Here is an 11813-nt window from a genome sequence, read left to right as displayed (position 1 = left end):
GTAGTATTAAAAAAATGATAAGCAGTTTAAAATATTATAATAATCTAAATTGCACCGATAAATAATTTATATTGTGAACTTATTTTATTAATTTCAGTTAACAGGGTTGCTAAGCTACCTGGAATTAATAGGGAATTTTTAATTTGTCAATGAAATTCAGGGAAATAAGGAAAAAGATTTATAATATTAAATCATAGTAGCTGATTTATATAACTATGTTTTTCATACTTTATTCATATTTAGTTTTATATATTCATACAACAATTATTTTTATATCATGTCTGATAGATAATTAATATTATTAATTGAATCTATATTGCGCTCAGTTTAATTTTTCGACGCACTTTTATAATTCATAGTATGTCTAATCTATACTTTAATTTGTATAGTTAATTAAATATCATAGATAATTGTTATCTATGTAAAATATAAATATTTAGTTTGTCTTTGATATTCTACTGTTACAACATATAAATAAATTAAAAAATATTTCTCAAAAATTGACAGCCTTATAAGGTCGAATGGCTGTTTATAAATCATAGAGTAATATTACTTATCTATGAATATTTATTTTATAAATATTTTATAATAATAATTTTATATATATTTCTGTTCATTTATTATCTACTAGCTGTTTCGTCACAGCGTTGCCCGTGTATTTGATGCGTTAATAATGTGTAAAGCTCACGTCGATCAAATGGTTTTCCAAGTATATTATAGTATTATACGTGTTTAACAGTCGCAAGATGAAATATAAGTAAATTACGTCAGATGGCAGCGGCGTTATTATTTGGAATTTGCATTTATATATGTTTATTAGTTTAATAAAAAATTCCAATCGACCATAGTCAATAATTGCATATATTTTTATGACTCCAAAAAGAAAAAAATATTCTCATAAAAAAAAAATCCCCAAGGAAATTAGACATATTTTTAGTATCCTAGTAACCGCTTAGAAGAAATAACTAGTAATTATTAAACAAAATGTTAAGGGCAACGTCGTGCTTGTACGGTGTTATATTATATACCATCCCCTATTTCAACCCCTTACAGCTCTTTTCAGTATTAAAAAGTAGCCTATTTCCTCTCTCAGTGTCTAAACTATCTATGTACCAAATTTCATTTAAATCGGTTCAGTAGTTTTGGGGCCTAATCAATACAAACAAACAATCAAATCTTTTTTCTTTATAATATTATTTGTATAGATATTCTATAATAAATATATTATTTAATTACATATTATACTACTTTGCCTAATATACAAAAAAGAGACCCAATGTTATCTGAAAATTACAGAGGAATATCTACTACAGATAGGCTACACAATACTGGCAACACTCATAATGGAACGACTAAACCCCCGTATGTAACAGACATAATAGGGAAATATCATTGCGGATTTAGAAAGGGTAAATCGACCATAGACCATTACGCACAATTCGGCAAGTAGCAGAAAAACATTATGAATATAATAAAGATCTGCACTTAGTATTTGTGGATTTTAAACAAGCATACAATCCAATAAGCAGGAAAGAACTATAAAAAACAATGAAAATCTTCGGAATACTCCAAAAATACTTAACACTAGTTAAAATATGCAACAGTAACACTAATCTTAAAGTACGATTCTGGTAAGAAACGTCAACACAATTTAAAGTACACTCTGGTCTCCGCCAGGGCGATGCATTATCACCAATGCTATTCAACATAGCCCTGGAGAGAGTGGTAAGGGATATGACAGAAGATCGGCAAATGAACCTTGTTGAACTTAATGTAATACTGGCATATGCTGAAGACATAGTCATTATGGGAAACTCAAGATATGATGTGATACAAACCACTTGAAAACTGCTGAAGTCGAGCGAAAGGATGGGACTAGAGGTGAACCAACAGAAAACCAAATATAAGTGTATATCGTGAACAGAAGCAGATGACTCAGATCTTAAGGTAGATAACCTTACATTCGATAAAGTTAATCAATTCAAGTACTTCGTAGTAAATATAAATAATACAAATATTAAGTATGATGAAATAAAAAACAGATTAAGAAGTGCTAACAAGTGCTATTTTAGCTTATTAAATTTACTTAAATCAAAGAATCTATTTTATGAATCAAAGAAAATCCTATACACCAGTTACCTTAGACCGATCCTGACATATGGATGTGAAACCTGATCAAGCACCAAGGGAATCACCAAAGCCTAATTATTTTTGAGAGAAAATTTGTTTCATTTACCATAATATAAATTTTTCTCAAAAATTATAATCAATTATAGAGAAGTATAGTACTTTTACATAATCAAGTTTTTTTTTACATATACTAGAAGAACAGTCTAGCAATGAAACATAAAATGACGGTTATTTCCTTGTAGTGTTTTAGTAGGTATTTATTGAACTTAACTTAGTTAAAATATTTTACATAGATATTACTCTTTATAACTGATTCTCTATAGTAAAATATAAAATGTAAGTAGGTTAAATAAATAATACATATTTTGATAATAATGTAATTTTTTTTTTAAATATTAATGTTTTTTTTTTTTTTTTTAAATATATATGAGTTTATTTTTAAGTATTACAATCTATACATGTTTGTACAATAAGCAATAATTATGGGCGGGTGGAGAAGCTGGGAATGATAGTAACATGAAAGGAAGTCTCTCATTAGGGACACCAGGTGGTTTTAAATTTACAAATAGAATTTACGGTTATTACAATATTATATACAGTTTACACAGTTTTTACGATTTGTACATTAATTTTATTTTTGTTTTGTCTATTGATTTTTTAAGTCGCGACACCAGTTCCGTTTCAGACGTCTGGTTGGATTTCCAGGTAGAGTTGGTATGGCTAAGTCCTTGATGAGCTGGTTGGGATTGGATTGAAGTTTTGAGTTGAAGCGTTTGTAGTAGAGAGTGGCAGTTTCGTTGACTGAGCTAATTTTGAGGTCGGAGTTGATTGAATTATTAGTGACGTACCAGGGAGCTCCAGTTATTATGCGGCAGCAGATATTCTGGAATGCTTGGATGGTTCTCTTATTAGATTTTTTGGCAGAACCCCATATAACAATTCCATATGCCCATAAAGGTTGTAAGAGAGTTTTGTATAATATAATTTTAAGTGGCAGTGATAAATTTGATCGCAGAAGTGGTCTCAATAGGTGAAGTCTTGAGTTTAATTTTTTCCGTTTGTCTTTGAGATGGGATGACCAAGTTAGGTGTTTGTCAAGTATCAAGCCTAGATATTTTACTTCATTTGAGTAAGGAATAATGGTGTTGTTCATTGATACAGGAGGGCATATATGGGGCCTGAGTGAAAAAGTGATGAAGGAGGACTTTGATTCATTAATTTTGATTTTCCATTTATCAAACCATTCAGATAGGGTATCAATGTGTATTTGAAGTTGAAGGCTTGCGGTAATATTATCAGAAGCTATTGATAAGAGTGCAGTATCATCTGCGTAGGTACCGAGGATTGTTTTTTCTGATGTAGGTAGATCTGATGTATATATTATGTATAAGAAAGGGGCAATGTCACTTCCTTGTGGAACTCCAGCACTAATGGGGAATTGTGTTGAGTGATGAAGGTTGTGGCGAATCTTGAATGTGCGATTATCCAAGTATGATTTTAAGATGAGGTAGTACGGGGCAGGAAATAAAGTTTTTAGTTTGAAAAGTAGCCCATCGTACCAGACGGTGTCGAATGCTTTGGCTACGTCTAAAAAGACTAGCACAGTATTTTTTTGTTTCCAGGGCAGTTGATATTGCGTCGGTAACCCGGTGTAGCTGGTGGGTTGTGGAGTGATTCGTACGAAAGCCGAATTGAAAGTTAGGTAGATTTTTGTTTTGTTCAGTTATGAGAGAAAGGCGCTTTAGCAGTATTTTACCTAAAACTGGTAAAAAGCTAATCGGCCGGTATGAGGATGGGTTTTCAGGTGGTTTGCTGGGTTTGAGAATTGTCACTATAACTGAAGATTTCCAGGTTGTCGGAAAATAAGATAGGCGTAAGGTAGCATTATATATATGAGTAAGAGCAATTATTGTTTTGGGTGGTAGGTTTTTTATTACTTTGTTGGTAATTAGATCGTGACCAGGAGATTTTCTGTTGGCTAGTTTTTTTATAATTCCGTTTATTTCAGCAGGTGAGGTGGGTTTAGCGGGTAAGGCCATAGGTAGTGGAGAGAGGAGTGATTCTGTGATCATCTTTAGGTGTGACGGTGGTGATGGGATTGAATGTGGTCTGAATACTGTTGATAATTCTTCAGCTAGTGTATCTGCTTTTTCCTTGTCGGTGACTGCTAGAGAGTTGTTTGGTCGGAGAAAAGGAGGTGTGGTTTCTTTTAATCTAAGAATTGATTTTGTTTTGCGCCAAAGCGAGCCATTTTGTAGTGAAAGATTTTGTAGATAATTTTTGTAAGAGTCATTTTTATGCGTTTTTAATAGAGATTTGAGTTTATTTGAGAGCATGTTGTATCTTGATTTGTCGTCTGGGTAGTGAGTACGCTGCCATATAGATCTTGCTCTATGTTTTTCAGCTAGAAGTTGCCTTAGTTCTGGAGTTAGGTTGGATGGTGCATTTTTGTTTGGTCTCGGGGTTGAGGATTCTTTGGCTGCAGTTTGTAAGTCATTTGTAAGTTTGTTAATTGCGTTATCAATATCGGTAGGCGATTTTAATTTAATATTTAGTATTGTTTTTCTTGAAATTATGTCTCTGAATTTGTTCCAGTTTGTAAATCCAGGAGTGATGGTTGGACGATTTTGTTTAAGAAAGGGTTGAGCTCCTAAGTGAAGTAGAACTGGAGTATGATCTGAAGCTGGGTCATTTAAGTTTGTGATGTTAGTCGTGATATGGTTTGGAATGCTGGAAATAAAGAAGTCAATTGTGTCTGGTTGACGGTTAGCATGCGATGGCCAGTAGGTCGGATTGGAGCTTGATAATACTTTGAGATGTTTTTGCGTAATAAGGCTGTGTAAGGCACGGCCCCTTGTGTTAGTAGAACGGCTCCAAGTTTGGTGTTTGGCGTTGAAATCCGCGCCAATGATATAGCTATGGCTAAGAGATTGAAGAAGAGTGATTAGTTCAGGTGTAGGAAATGTTATTCCCGGGGGAGGTAACAAGATGATATAGAGATAGGTACTGAGTTTATTTTTATGGTTGCGCTAGCTGATTGAATATTGTTGCTTCTATATGGTGGAAGAGGGGAGTGTTCGATTTGTTTAGAGATCATTAGTGCAGCTCCGCCGTGTGCTGTTTCATCTGGATGGTCTGCTCTAATTGTTTCATATCCGAATATATTGAGTATGGAAGATTTCTTGAGATGAGTTTCAGTAATAAGTGCTATTTCAATTTTTTCCTCATTGAGTACTATTTGGAGTTCATTTAGGTGTTGAAGAATACCGTTGGCGTTCCATAAAAGTGTGGTAAGTGGTTTTGTTTTATTAATTGACATTTTTTATGAGTTTTTCGATGACGGTAGTAAGAAGTGAAACGAGTGGATTAATTAGTGCTTTTAGATCATTTATAAATGATGATAGATGAGTGGTAAGATCTTGGTTTGGATTTATGTTATTTGTTTGAGAATGAGGAAGGGGGACTTCGTTATTCAGAGGAGGAAAATTCTGTGAGTATGTTGGTTGAGGGAGATCTTGATTATTGACTCTTGAAGTTTTAGGGTCATGATTTTTATTGTTCCAAGTGATGTTTTTTGACTTTGATAGTTTCTTTTTTAGGTCAATATGGGTTTTGCACCCTTTGTAACTGGCCGGATGGCTACCGTGACATAATGCACACTTAGCTGGGGAGCTGCGATCCTTAGTGCATTCAACTGATTCGTGATCTAAACCACACCGGACACAACGGGGCGCGTGATTGCAGTAGCTGCGGGTGTGACCATACGCCTGACAGCGGTGGCATTGAGGTATATCTTTTTTTGGATGAGCAGATTCGATTTTGACTTTCGTGAAGCATAGCGAGGTGATTTTAAAAATATCGGCGTTGGTTGGGCCGGGTTCTAAGTCAACAAAGAAAATTGGAAGGGGAGTTTTCGTTGATTTATGAGTAACAGGCATTATATTTCTGGTGAAGAAACCGCTGTTTAAGAGTTCCTCTTTGATGAAGGAAACGTCAATTGTAGGATGTAAATTTCTAATTACTACTCGAAAGGCTTTTAGTTCTTTAAATTGATATGAGTGGAATGATGCATTATTTTCTTTCAGATAATTAATCACTGTTCTGTACGAGTCAGAACTGTAGGTTTGTAGTTTAAGTCCTTTAGTGGCACTTTTACATTCAAATCCTGAGGAACCGGTTAGTTGTTTAATTTTTAAATAAAAGTTGTTGAAATTTAGTTGTGTTTGTATAAAGATTGGAGGTGGCTTAGGTGATTGATTTTTTTCTGGAATATTTTCGTTTTCATTTGTGTTGCCCATTGGGTCATCTTCAATAATAGGTATGATCGGAGAAAATCGATTTGGAGAAATGAATATATTTGAGTCAGATTTTTTTGAGAGAGGTGAGACTACATTTGGAGATCTGATGCGTTTATTGTTTGGTTCGACTGTTTGCCAAATATCATTATCAGAGTCCGATAGCGATATTTCTCCTATAGAAACTTTATTTGATTTGGTTAATTTTAGAGGTGGAATTGTTTTCTTGGATAATGACTTTTCGGTCGAAGTCATATTGATAAGATGTTGTAGCGGTGGGTAACGATGGAAATAGTATGCGGCCTTGAGGCCTGTGCCGGCGAGGCGGCGGCGTTAGTGGACTTTGTACGATATGATAAAATTATTATACATTACCGATGTGAAGCGGCGCGACGTAGTCCGTTGACGGTGCAATCGGGAGCTATAAAAATCGGTGCGTGTAATAACGTGTGGTCTCCTCGACGACTAAACACGAACTTTAAATATTAATGTAAAAAAAATAATAATAATAGGTAAAATAAAAAATTGTATTTATTGTCAATATTATATTAAGCCTACGAGGCATATCCAGAAAGTAAGTGTACTAAGGCTCTCACGACCGCAGGAAATACTTTTTTACTATGTTCGCTACACTGCTGTATAGCTTTACTCCTCTCGTTTATAACAAGACCACAACGTACTGAACTTACGTTGAAAACTGTGGTCACAAGAATTTTTCTTGTGAATAATGTCGATCGAGTCTGCCGCCACCTCCTTTGTCTACTTCTCGACCGCCCCTTCACCTCCTCGTCAGTAAACAATTTTTTTCCACTCGTGTGCTTCTTCAGGGAAGTGAACAAATGGTAATCTGAAGGCGCCAGGTCAGGGAATACGGAGGGCGGTTCAAAACATCTCATCCAAATGAGCCCAAAAATTGTTTCACGACATTGGCTGTGTGGGGTCTGGAGTTGTCGTGCAGCAGGCAGACTCCTCTTGTTAACAGACCCTTCCTTTTATTTTGAATAGCTCTCCTCAATTTGTATAGGGTTTCACAATACCTTGCTGCTTTGATGGTCTCACCCTGAGGTAAATATTCAATCAATATGACGTCTTTGTGGTCCCAAAACACTGATGCCATGATTTTTTTGACTGAAATCGGTTTTGAACTTTTTGGTTGAGGGTGAACACTAGTGTTCGGACTGTCTCTTGGTTTCAGGCATATAGTGTGCAACCCAAGTTTCATCTCCAGTAACAATAGACTTGAGAAAATTATCACCCTCCAGTTTATAGCGTTCCATAGAGGTAATGAATGACGGCGCGGATTTCGCACTTGGCGGCAAACTCGATCGACATGTTTCACGAGAAAAATTCTTGTGACCACAGTTTTCAACGTACTGAACTTGTGATGGTCTTGTTATAAACGAGAGGAGTAAAGCTATACAGCAGTGTAGCGAACATAGTAAAAAAATATTTCCTGCGGTCGTGAGAGCCTTAGTACACTTACTTTCTGTATATGCCTCGTACTTTAGATTAGTACTCTTGACTATCACAATAAAACTTAATAAATTCTTAAACGAAAACAAATAATAGTTATTAAAGTTATTATGAGTTTAGAGCCATATTCTATCAGATGATAAAATGAAAATAATATTTGCATTATGTGCTGAAGTGCTATTTATTATTATATTAGACGCAATATACAAAGTCAATTATTTGAGACTACCACTTAATGTATTTCTAGGTTTGTACAATCTCAACATTTATGTTTTAACCTATTTTAAGCATAAATAAATGCTCAAATGTTATTTAACTTTTTGTAGTTGTCGATAGTAATTGGCAAAGTGAAATTGTATGTTATTGCATTCTAACTTCAGAAAACTTAGGAACTGTTGCACAAATGGCTTCAGTCTTTAAATTCCATAATAAAATATAATATATTATGTAGTATGTGTGTATTTTGATTTGGTTTTATTATTTTAGGACAAAGAATACTTTGCCTACAATCGGCACAAGAAATAGTGTATACAAAAAATGAAGCTGTTTATCATAGAATTCATGGCCAATTAAAAGATACCAAAATTATAAGTGTTATAGAATAGACTATTTTGAAAAAAATTGGCATGCAATTAAAGAGTTGTATATTTTCAGTCAAAATTATATGACATTAGGTATTTAACTCAAGTCAAAACTGTTTGAATTTTATAATTATGAATTATCTATGCATATTTAGGAAACAGAACTTCTACTTCTTATTGTCGTGTCCAATTATAAAAAAATGCTAATAACAATCATATTATATTAGTACTTTAATTAAAATAAAATGTAGATAAATACTTGGATAATAAAAAATCAATTTGGGAACTTGGTAACGTTCTATATGTTGTGTTGTGACCAGTAGGCGGCCATCTCTATTGTATTTGTGTATGTCAGAATCAGATCTTCTTTGGTGCATTGTACTGGACTCATAATACACGAAAATAGGTGTTCATTGGTCTGTCGTTCTCCACAGTCACATGTATCATCTCCATTAAATTTCCATTTTACCATGTTAGCTTTAGTCCTCGCCACCCCGGTTTTCAAACTATTAAGAGTTTTCCATAATGACCATGGAAGGTGTCCACCCAGCGGGAGTTGTTTTGTAGTCTGAATCAGTTCTTCCGGTTGTAGCTCATCTTCTCACCTTTGCAGTCTAGCTTTTTGTGGGGATACATTGCAGTTTTTTTGGTGTTTATATGAAACTTTTTCGAGATTTAAGCCTTGTGCTCGTGATTTCATGCCCGAACATAGGATGTCTCTTGTTCTTTATCTGTTTGGTTTTTTCTATATCGGAGGTTACTCGTCTTATGATTTCAGGTGGAGCTATGCCTGCTACAAGGTATAATTTGTATGTAGGCATTGGTCTAAGATATCCCGTTATGATTTTGCAAGTAACGTTTAGAGCTACAGATATATTTTTGGCGTGTTTGGATTGGCTCTACACTGGATACGTATATTCTCCAGTTGAAAAACATAGGCCTATTCCGGTTGTATGCAGGTGTGCTTGTGTGAGGTCGTTGAAACAGAACTAATAATCGTTTAGAGAGTACAAACTAAAAAATCACACAAGTTGTAACAACTTTTTGTAGACTTGATCAATTATTTGAAGGAAAATTTCATTTAACTAAAGATTTCTAGTTATACTTAATCAAAATAAATTTGCAGGATTGGAAATGTTAATGATCACTTCGAGAACAGAGAGAGAAATCATGCTGCTACAGAATGATTTTGCAAGACGCCAAGTTTTATTCCAAAGTTATGCTACGAACAGCAACAGATGTTTTGGCATTGAACTCCATTTGCCTTTGACCTAATTTTGCCAAAATTTGATTCGATGAATACAGTACAAATAGTTTCTGTCGATAATCTGAAACAAACGGTCAAAATTTAATCGAGAGAAGGCATTATAGAAGTTTCCGAGAATAAATGTGTTTATCCGTTTACAAAAAGTTTGTGCTTAGCTTGTCATCACGTATTTAAAGTTAGGCAAAATTAACAACAGTTCAATATATTGTCCAGAATTGTGTGCAGAAAGATGATCGAGGAAATCTTATACTAAAGTGTGTAGAGTAATTCTTTCGAGTTTTGAATTAGAAGTTGAAAATTCAGCAAGTAAAGATCCAGTAGATGTTACAACAGTAGAACCTATAAAACCAAAACGCATTTTAAATCAACATGAAAAGTATAGGAAAGCACATTTAGAGACTTACGTCTAACAGGACAAGAATACCTGCGTGGATTTAACATTCTTAAATGTATTGCAAAAAAGTGGGAGAATGAAAATCCCATTCAATTTGAATACATAGGTATATTTATTGACTCAATAAAACAAGTAGGTCGAAATATCAAATTTAACAATTAAATAATTATTTTTTAGATAACTTACTGACATAAACTGAAGAAAATAATGAATTTGCAAATGAAAATACATAGCACACGGATGAAGAAATATTATAAATGAAGACGTAACATACAACATAGATATTGATAATATTTCAGTACTAAAAAAGTTACCAACTCTACCTCCAAGAGTTCCAAAAATAGGACGTTCAAAAGGCGATTGTATATTCCATATATGTATATTACCATTATCTATAAAGCAGTTATTTTTATAAACTTCTGTGAAATGAGATTCTCATGAAGCGGTTATAAGATTTTCCGATTTGTTAATGCTTTCTATATTATTTTTGGAAGAAATGGTAAGTATTTCAGCTGGAAAAATACTTTCAAAATGTAATGGACTTCTACATTCTATATTGAATTTTGAATTTATTTTTATATTGGAAGTAGCGATTGAATTACTATTAATAACATTGCCACTATCACATCAACTACAAGATTCCAAGTTAGATTTGACTAAATGCATTGAAAATATGAGAAGGAATACGAAATTTTAAAATATTTTTAATAGTGCTGTTGCTGTATCTAAAGCTAAATCGTTAAATATTGAAGTTAAAACGCAATGAATATGTAATCGTGAAACATACCGATCAAAGTGATCACTTCAAGTACGGAAGAATATTTTAAAATCATTGTATATCTTACAATCTTGGATAATTTTATAAAGAATATTTAAAGTAGGTTAATAGAAAACAAAAATTCCGTATTATTAAAAATACAGCTACTAAAATACCGGGTTACTTAAATAATAAATCTGAAGAGGATATTTTAGAAGGAGCCATTTTTTTACAAATAGTGGTTTATCTATTATGGTAATTGGTTGGGACATTTTAAATAATTTAACCACCCAACATTTCATTTACCTCTTCACTGTAATTAAATATAAAACTTTTTAAAGCTCCTCTTTAAAATATATAATGTTTTAGCTTTTAGGCCAGTTTGGCATTGGGGAAACAAATTAACAAAACGCACTATGGTGGAAATTATTTGTACCTCCCGATTCAGCATAGATTATAGTGATTTTACTAGAGTATACTAGAGTACTCACATTTATAATGTCTTAATTATATCACTGATTGATATTAAACACTGTTTTGTATTGTTTAATTCGTTCATATTCGACATACTTAATCGTTCCATGTTATACAATAGTACCTTAATTTTATAAAAAAACGTCAAACCGCGGTATACTATACACACGGTGTCCCGAACTGATAGAGAAGGGAAACCACGCAATCATAGTACATCAGCGCCAAGGCCGGGGATTAAGAACATATTGGGCCCCGAGGCTGAAATTTCATTTGGGCCCTTTTCACATAACATGCTTTATAAAGCCGCTTGCTACGTTCGCAGGAGAATACATTTTTCTAACTTTTTCACATACCGAAAACTGCATTATAAAATTATAAAATCAATAATATGTGTAATTTATGTCTATAAAACTACCAATTGTAATATAATAAAAGTAAAAAG

The sequence above is a fragment of the Rhopalosiphum maidis genome, chromosome 3 (assembly GCF_003676215.2).
Source record: "Rhopalosiphum maidis isolate BTI-1 chromosome 3, ASM367621v3, whole genome shotgun sequence".
Taxonomy (NCBI): Eukaryota; Metazoa; Arthropoda; class Insecta; order Hemiptera; family Aphididae; genus Rhopalosiphum; species Rhopalosiphum maidis.
The sequence above is the reverse complement of the archived record's forward strand: the minus strand, read 5'-3'. Positions refer to the sequence as shown.